Raw genomic sequence first — 9,779 nt, 5'->3', positions numbered from 1 at the left:
GCATCATGCTGTTTAGTGTCCATGTCTTTGTGGGTTTTGGGGGGACTTTGTTGGTGTCAATGTTTACTTTTATTCCACTGTGGTCCCAGAAGGTGCATGGTAGAATTTCGGTCCTTTTAAATTTGCTTATGCTTGATTTATGGCCAATTATGTGGTCGATCTTAGAATACGTTCCATGTGGTGATGAGTAGAATGTATATTCTGTGGTCTTTGGATGGAGTGTTCTGTAGGTATCAATTAAGTCCATTTGGTCCAAAATCACATTGAGGTTCTGGATCTCCTTGCTGATTTTTTTGTCCTGATGATCTGTCTAGGGTTGTGAGTGGGGTATTAAAGTCCCCAGTTATAGTGGTGTTACAGTCAGTATCTTTCTTTAGTTTTCCTGGAAGTTGCTTTATGAAAGTTGGCACACCTATGTTGGGTGCATATATGTTTAGGATAGATATTCCTTGTTGATGGATTTCGCCTTTTATCATTATGTATTGGCCTTCTGTATCTTTTTTGATTTTTAATAGCTGAAGGATATTTTGTCTGAAATTAAGATCGCTACTCCTCCTTTCTTTTGTATTCTGTTCGCCTGAAAGTTTGTTTCCCATCCTCTTACTTTGAGTCTGTGGGTGTCCTTTCTAGTGAGGTGAGTCTCCTGAAGGCAACAGATTGTTGCCTGATGATATTTTATCCTTTTTGCCATTATATGTCTTTTCAGTGGTGCATTTAGTCCATTCACATTTAGGCTAATAATTGAAATGCAAGAGATGATCCCTGTCATAAGGTTCTTACAGAGTTGTTCCTGTTTGTTTGTTGTCTTTCTTTGGATTCTGGAGTTGGCTCATGTGTGTTTTTAATCTTTTGCCTGTACTCTTGTGAAGAACGTAGTTGTTCTTTTTTCTTTTTCTTCTGTGTTCAGTACTTTCTCAAGTGTTTTTTGTAGAGGTGGTCTGGTGGCAGCGTAGGTTCTTAGGGATTGGGTATCTGGAAAAGATTTCAATTCTCCCTCACTAATGAAACTTAGTTTGGCTGGGTAGGTTATTCTTGGTTGAAATTGTTTCTCTTTTAGAACTTTGAAGATAGGGCTCCAGGCTCTCCTAGCCTGAAGGCTTTCTGTGGATAAATCTGCTGCTATTCTATTTGGTCTTCCCTGGTAGGTAGTCTGGCCTTTTTCTCTTGCTGCCTTTAGGATTTTTTCTTTTATAGCTACTTTGTTAGGTGAATTATTATGTGTCTGGGAGTTGGTCATCTCATTTGTTGTCTTGAAGGGGTTCTCTGAATATCTTGTGTTTGAATTTTTTCATCCTTGATGAGATGAGGGAAGTTTTCTTGAATGATTTCATGAAATGTTTGTTCCAGTGTGGCTTCTGTTTCTCTCTCTGTCTCAGGAAGCCCAATTACTCTTAGGTTTGGTCTCTTGAAGTGATCGTTCACCTCTTGCAGGTTTTGTTCAGTCTTTTTGAGCTTCTTTTCTATACTTTTGACAGTTTGGGTTAGTTCTGTGTTTTGGTCTTCGAGCTCTGAGATTCTTTCTTCTGCTTGGCTAATTCTGCTTTCCTTGCTTATTAGTCTGTTATTCATTTCCATCACAGTATTCTTTACTGCTGTTATTTCTGACATCAGCTCCTTTCTATTTTCCTCTTGTCTCCTCAATTTTTTAAATTCTCTCCATTAATGTCTTGATGTCTGGGTTTGTTGCATATGACCAGTCATTCTGGGGACTCTTCATTGTTTGTGTTCCAGAATCTGTTTTGTCAGTGTCTGATCTCCCAGGGTTCTGTGTGAGACCTATATTCTTCTTTTGGTTTTTCTTCATTTGTGCAGTTTCCCCCTCCCTACTTCTTCCTTCCCTCCACGTCACCATCTTCTTTAATTCTGTTATTCAGGAGTAAAGGGATTGGTTTTACTTCTGTTTGTTCAATCTCCTATTCTTTATGTATGCCCTCTTATTTTGTTCAATTCTGGAGTTGCACTGTAGGTTGGAGGTGGTCCTTTTTGCAGTCTTGAGATTTACTTAAGGGGGGATCTGTGATTCAAAATCTATCTGCAGCTCCTGGTATTCGCTGACAGGTGTGTGGATAATCTGGAACCCACTTTCCACTGCCTTGGAATCTGTCCGTGCAGTGGGGCTGTAGGTTTACTCCCTGAAATAAAATGTGGTTAGCAGAGGGAAGAGAATGGAGCAGACAGTGGGTTGAAGGGGGGGGTGGAGAGATAGAGGAGTAAGGGGAGAAACTAACATGTGCCAGCAAATGGAGAGAGAGACCCGTACTGAAACAGATAAAAACAATAGACCACAGCTACTGATGAACCAACTGCCATACAAAAAAAAATAAAACATATAGTGATGCTAACATACAAGCTAAACAACCACCTTATTGGTGTGCTGTTCCTCTATACAAAGATGTGGTTTACACAGAGAAGAAAAGAGAAGAAAAGGAAGAGAAAAAAAAAGAACAATACAGTTGGAATAGAATTAAGTCATTAAACTAACAGAATCAATGAAGCACACTCTGAGACTTTTCATTTAATTCCAGTATCCTTTTAATTCTGATTTCTAGCTTTCTTTTCAAGCAGGTAAATTAGTTTGCAGTTAGGGTCAGTTGCCCCTGGTCTGCTGTGAAGGACAATTCAGATCACTCTCCGTTCACCACTCTGGCCTATGTCTTTTTCAAGCTCGTTTCTCCTCTTTCAGTGTTGTTACCTTGAATCGCCAGCAGGTGGTGATATATCAGCTGCTGGTCCCAGAGGGCACGGGACTGGACAGGAACCAGCAGACACTGGAGATGGTGCCTGCCTCAGGGCACAGGCAGGAGACTCACGGCGGGCAGGACGTCTGTCACAGGAGAGGTGACAGCTATCCCAGCAGATCTTCCCTGAAGGGGCTTCAACTGAAGTTGTGGATCGCCTCCAGCCCGGGTGGTGCGATGTGTTCCTGGCGGCGGTGGCTGCAGCAGTGGCATCTGCGCTGCAGTGGTTGTCCAGTCTGCTGCGATGCCCCAGCGGTGGCAACGGCCGAGCTCCGTATGAAGAGCAGCCTGCGATTTTGGGGTCCGAAGCCCCCGGGGCGAGAGCCAGAGACCCAATGCAGTTCTCCTTTGCAGAGGGTTTCACAGACCAGGTTGCCCCGTCACTATATTGCGGGAAGTCCCTGTTCCTTCTATACCTAGGTGTTTGAGGGTTTTATCAAGAAGGGATGCTGGATTTTATTAAAAGCTTTTTCTGCATCTAGTGATATAATCATTTGGTTCTTGTTTTTAAATCTGTTTATATGTTTAATGACATTTATGGTTTTGCTAATGTTGAACCAGCCCTGCATCCTATGGGTGAAGCCTATGTGCTCATGGTGGATAAATTTTGAGATGTGTTTTTGGATCTGATTTGCTAGAATTTTCTTGAGAATGTTTGCATCTATATTCATAAGGGATATTGCCCTGTAGTTCTCTTATTTTTTTGGATATATACCCAGCTTGGGTATCAGTGTGAGGTTAGCTTTGTAGAATGATTTGGGGAGAATTCCATCCTTTTCAATTGCCTGGAATACTTTCAAAAGAATTGGTATCAGCTCCTCCTTGTACATTTTGTAGAATTCTATTGGAAAGCCATCTGGTCCACGTCTTTTTTTTTTTTTTTTTTGTAGATAGTTTTCATATGACAGAGTCAATTTCCTGCATTGTTATTGGTCTATTTAGTGTTTCATTGTCTTCTTGTTCCTACCTCTAGAGATTGTGTGATGTCAGGAAGTCCTCCATTTCGTTTAGGTTATCAAGTTTGTTTTAATATAGGTGTGCATTGTTATCTCTGATAATCTTTTATATTTCTTTGGGGTCAGTTGTGATTTGATCTTTAGTATTTTTGATTGTGTTTATCTGGGCTTTTTCTCTCTTTTTCTTGGTCATTTTGGCTAGGGGTCCATCAATCTTGTAAATTCTTTCAAAGAAGCAGCTTTTTGTTTTGTTGATGCTTAGTACGATATTTTTGTCTTCTATGTCCCATATTTGGGCTTGTATTTTGGTGATTTGGTGTCTTCTGTTAAAGTTGGGGTTTGGCGGTCTTCTATTTCCAGTTCCCTTAGGTGATTTGTTAGGCTCGCCACTTATGATCTTTCCATTTTCTTTTCTTTTTTATTTTTTTTTTTGAGTTGGCGTCTCACTCTGTTACCCAGACTGGAGTGTAGTGGCCACTCCCGGCCACCGCAGCCTCGGCCTGCTGGGCTCCAGCGATCCTTCCGCCTCAGCCTTCCAAGTAGCTGGAACTACAGGTACACGCTACCACGCGCGGCTATTTTTTTGATTTATTGTAAAGATGAGGTCTCACCAAGTTGCCCAGGTGGGTCTCAAACCCGCGGGCTCAGGCAGTCCACTCACCTCAGCCTCCCAAGGTGTGGGATTACAGGCTGAGCCACCGAGCCCGGCTCCATTTTCTTGATGTGTGCTCCTAGAGATATAAATTCCCCTCTTAGAACTATTTTCATGGCATCCCAGAGGTTTTCGTATGATGTTTCTTTATTTTCATTTGTTTCCAGGAATCTTTTAATTTCTACTTTGATTTCAGTATTGACTCAGTAGTTGTTCAGCATCATGCTGTTTAGTGTCCATATCTTTGTGGGCTTTGGGAAAATTTTGTTGGTGTTGAAATTTTGTTTGTGTTGATATTTATTTTTATTCCACTGTGGTGTGAGAATGTGCTTGGCCAGATTTCAACCTTATGGAATTTGTGCTTGATTTATGGTCAAGAATTGATCTATCTTGGAGTATGTTCCATGTGGTGATGAGTAGAATGTATATTATGTGGTTGTTATATGGAATAACCTGTAGATATCTATTAAGTCCATTTGGTCAAGTGTCAAGGTTCTGAATTTTCTTGTTGATTTTTTTGTCTTGTTGATCTATCTAGGACTGTTAGTGGGTTATTCAAGTCCCTATAATAGTGTTAGAGTCAATATCTTATTTTAGGTTACTTAGTATTTACTGTACAAATGCTGGTGCTCCTGTGCTGGGTGTATATATGTTTAGGATGGGTATTTCTTATTGATGTATTGAACCTTTTATCATTATGTAGTGTCCTTTTGTATCTTTGTAATTTTTGATAGCCTAAAGGTTGTTTTGTCTGATATTAAGTTTGCAACTCCTGCCTTCTTTTGTGATCCATATGCCTGGAAACTCATTTTCCATCCTTTAACTTTGAGTCTGTGTGCATCCTTTGTAGTGATGTGAGTTTCCTGAATGCAGCAAATAATTGGGTCTTGATTTCTAATCCAGTTTGCTATTCTGTGTCTTTTCAGTGGTGCATTTAGTCCATTTATATTCAGACTGATCATTGAACTGTGGTTGTTTATCCTTGTCATGAGGTTCATATAAAGTTTTTTCTTTGCTTGTTTTCTTTTGGTTTTGAGGTTGTTGTATGTGTGTGTTTTCAAATTTCCTATTGCATTGTATTCTCTGTTGATTCTGTGCTCTGCTGTTCTCTTGGGAAGAGTGTGTGGTCATTCTTTTTTTTTTTCTTTCTTCTGTGCTTAATACCTTTTTAAGAGTCTCCTGTAGGGCTGGTCTGGAAGCTGCATAATCTTTTAGGGATTGGATGTCTGGAAAGTATTTTAATTCTCCATCAGTGATGAAGCTGAGCTTGGCTGGATAGGAAATTCTTGGCTGAAATTGTTTATCTTTGAGGACTTTGAACATAGGGCTCCAGTCCCTTCTTGTGTGTAGTGTTTCTGCTGGTAGATCTGCTGCTATTCTGATTAGTTTTCCCTGGTAGGTAGTCTGACCTTTCTCTCTTGCTGCCTTTAGGATTTTTTCTTTTCTGCCTACTTTATGTAGGCAAATTACTATGTGTCTCGGGGTTTGTCTTCTCTTTTGATGTCTTGTGGGAGTTCTCTTGTATCTCTTGTGCTTGGCTGGTCACATCTCTGGTGAGATGGGGAAAGTTTTCTTCGATTACCTCCTGGAATATTTGTTCCAAGTTTTTCTCCTTTTCTCTTTCATCTTCTGGGATACCAATCAGGCGTAGGTTCAGCCTCTTGATACAATCACATATCTCTTGTATGCTTTGTTCTTTCTTTCTGAGTCCTCTTCCTATGTTTTTTACATATCGGGTTAATTCCATGTTCTGGTCTTCAAGTTCTGAGATTCTTTCTTCAGCTAGATTTATTTTGCTTTCCATGAATGTCATCTTGTTATTTATTTTCTGGATGAAATTTTTTACTGTCAAAATCTCTGTTACAAGTTCTTTCAGTGTTGCATCTTGTCTTTCTTGTGTCTTATTGACTCTTTCCATCCATTCCCTAATCCCTGTTGTATTCTGAGGCTATTCCTTGATGACTTCCATTGTTTGGGCACCAAAGTCTAATTTTTCAGGAGTTTTGTCTTTGGTACACTTGAAATTGCCTATGGTCTTTCTTTGGTTTTTCCTCGTTTGTGACATATCTCTAGTTTTTCTCTTTATTTCTGTTATTCAGTGTCAGTGGGAGAGGCTTTCCCTTCTGATGTTTGCTCAGTCCTCTATTCTTCCCTGATCTGGGCTCTGGATTTGTTCTATTTTGAAATATAATGCTCTCTCTTGTAGTTTTTGAAATTCAAATAAAGTAGGGGATTTGGTGCTAGGATTCAGAAACTACTTGCAAATAACAATGTTCACTTATTGTGGTATGTGTTCCCTGAGACCCACTCCCCACCACCACTCTATATGATGATGCAAAGCAGAAACCAATGCAAAAGTCAATTGAAAACATACATACACAGACATACACACTCATCCCAAAACAAACTGGAATAACAACAAAGTGAAACAAAACAAACAAAAACAAAAAACCAAGAAAACTAACCACACACACACACATGCCTAGCACAAAGTGAATAGAGAAGAAAAACAGAACGACCAGGAAGAAAAAAAAAGGTAATTCAGATCAAACCCTCACATGTATATTGACACACGCCTTAACTTACAAAAAATGAAAATATGTAAACCCCAGAAGAACGAAAGAGCAAAATCAAACTAATAGCAACAACAAAATTGAAAGATGGATGCTCAATTCCTCATATACACACATAAACAGAAAACAACAAATAAAAGAAGAAACAGAAAAATTAAAAAAAATTAGGGGTAGAATGCAAATCATACCCTCACATATTCATGCACAAAGGAAAAATATTTAATAAGTACATGAGCTAACAATAGTCAAAGAATTTAAATTTTTTTTAATTAAAAATTTAAACAAAACTTGCCCTCTTGTGGTAGACTCTGTAATTGTTCCTCTAATCAGGTCTCTCCTACAGAGCCACCTCTTTCACTCTCTCCTCAGTGTTCAAAACAGGGAAGGAGGAGGGGCAGTGGGGGTGTATGGGGCTGCAGTCCTCCTCTCCTACTCTCGAATGGTCAGGGAGATCTCCTCCCTGTGGAGAAGTAGGTGTAGGGTTGTCTTTTTCCCAGGTATGTACTCACAGGGGATGCCCCAGCCAGGCCTATGCTGGAATGGAGTTCTATTGCAACTGAAGTTCAGAGGATTGCTGGAGAAGAGGGGGTTTTGTTCCGCCCCAGACTCACCAGTGATCTCTTTGGAGTCCTTCCTCATCCTTTTCTGGCCACACCCTTTGTGTCACAGCTGGATCAGCGTAGGGAGCGTGGGGGCTGGAACTCAGCACTCTCCAAGTTCCTCTGAAGTTTGTGCTTTCAGTATATTCCCTCTGGGTCATGAGCAGTACCTGAGTAGTTGATCTGCCAGTCACAGAGTTTGGGTCTGTTGCTCCTTGGTGAGCAAGTTGGAGCACTTTCCTGTCCCACCTTCAAGATGGCGGTGTAGTGCCTCTCTTGTCCTCTTCCGTGAGACTTTGCCTCTGGACTCCCTCTGCAGCCCCTGCTGCCCTTTCCCTGCCCACTGCTGAAGTGGTGAGGCAAAGCCTGGAGCCAGCAGTCTCTCCTTCCAATGGTGAGGGAGACCCTGGGGCTACAGTCTCTCCCCATTGATTTTCACAGGAAAACTTTTGCCAATTTAAAAAAAAAATGGTACTCGGCTTCTGCGACCTGGGAGGAGCCAGGGACCAGGCAGAGAAGCTGCAGCACCAGGGGCCTAACCACTTGCTCTCAAGCCCCCACTTAGACAGTCTCTCCCAGCGTTTTCTTCCCAGGGAGGGTTTTGTTGATTTTTTAAAAAAAGAGCTAGGATCCAAGCCCAGCTGCTCCACCAGGAGACATCTGGCCGCTTGCTCCCTAGCCCTCACTCAGTCAGCCATTCACATACCCACCTGCTCACCAGCATGTATACAAAATTTTTCATGCACTCACTCACACTGGGACTCACATAGTCCAACTGACTCAGCCGCCATCCTTCCCCTGCCTCCTGCTTTTTATTGTTATAGAATTAAGACTTTCCAATATATTATTAAAAACATTGGCTATATCAGTTGTACAGTGTGTTAGGAAGAGGTTAATGAGGTAGCATCCCATAGTTAATCATAAATGGGTTCGTTTTTTTTAAAAAGTGATGTTAATTTTGTTTTTTCTGCACAATGTTAAACTAACAAATTCAAATTCAAATCCAAAAATCTCTGCAATCCAAAAGTGTTTTCATAAGTTGCTTATCAGCAAAATATCTTGAACTTAGATATAATAACTGTAATTATTAGAACAGATGAAATTTCCCAGGAGTATCTGATTGCCTCAATAACCTGGAATACATTGGTTTCGATCCAATGGGCACTAAATGAATGTTCATTAAATGGTTAACATTTTAAAAAGGGATAAAACATTACCAGAATTCTTATACTTGGAGAAGGAAGAGTAGACCAGGTATGATGCTGATGAAGTATTATAACTGGTTATGAACTTAAGTTATTATGGTTTGTTTTGAAAAGAAAAGCAAATAAGATAGTTATTTTCCTGATAAAGTAGTAAATTCCAATCCTGTATGAAAATTTATAAATGCAAATAATAAGATTTGCTCAGTTAAAATTTCTAGAGCTATTTTTCTCATAATTTACTTTGCAGCTCAATGTAGTACTAAGAAAGTACTTGTTTCAGATAGATTTGCTATTGTTTATAAAATTTTACTTAACTGGTATTGATTTGCTAAAAGTCTTTCCTGACATGTTGGATACTCAGACTAATGGTTTAGATTGATTTGTGAAATTACCTTTTCCTTTCATATTCAAGCTATTTTTTTCTTTTTCCCACTTATTTATTATAGATGTAACGTTTTCATTTCTGACATCAAGTTATAGTCATTATTTAAAGGTATCTTGATATAGGAAATAGCCAAATCTGTTGCATTTAACCAAATCGTTAAATTTAAAACATACTAGGTATACAGTTTATTTTTGTCACTCTGATATTACTTATGAGAGAGTTGAAAGATTAAATTAGTCTCTCACATACATACCATATCTCATATAAATCCAGACTGCTAGAATTATAGAGGGATCTTATAATTTGACTCTTTCAGTGTCAAAGCATCACACATCTTTAACTTTTTTGATGGGATAGGGAAGGCCACTGGACTGATTTCTTTTTATAAACTACCTGACTTTTTATAGACCTAGTCTCATCCAAAATCCTTGGGGCCTGGTATGTTCTGTCATTCAGATTTTTTTAAAAATTGTTTTAGAAAGTAAAGAAGTACATATGCTGTTATGCAGTTATTAGATTATATTCTTAGCAGGGTCTGAGGAGGCACTCTATAATTAAACACATTAATATTTCTGCAGTGAAATATATTAATATTTGCATTAAGTGGTACAAAAACTTGAAAAATTTGTGGATTTTGAGTTTTTTGGAATTTGACCTTCAAAAATCAATTG

At 39.4% G+C, this 9,779-nt stretch overlaps 1 protein-coding gene across 1 annotated transcript in view; it reads left to right on the top strand.

Annotated features, from left to right (window-relative positions):
- LOC103263809 (rab proteins geranylgeranyltransferase component A 1) overlaps positions 1–9,779 on the top strand; it is a gene marked incomplete at its 3' end in the record, with an annotated part of 182,040 nt that overhangs the window by 101,638 nt on the left and 70,623 nt on the right. The window lies entirely within an intron of this gene.

This window comes from Carlito syrichta, unplaced genomic scaffold, assembly GCF_000164805.1.
Source record: "Carlito syrichta isolate Samal-C Ts95f unplaced genomic scaffold, Tarsius_syrichta-2.0.1 Scaffold305277, whole genome shotgun sequence".
Classification (NCBI taxonomy): Eukaryota; Metazoa; Chordata; class Mammalia; order Primates; family Tarsiidae; genus Carlito; species Carlito syrichta.
The sequence above is the reverse complement of the archived record's forward strand: the minus strand, read 5'-3'. Positions and strand labels throughout refer to the sequence as shown.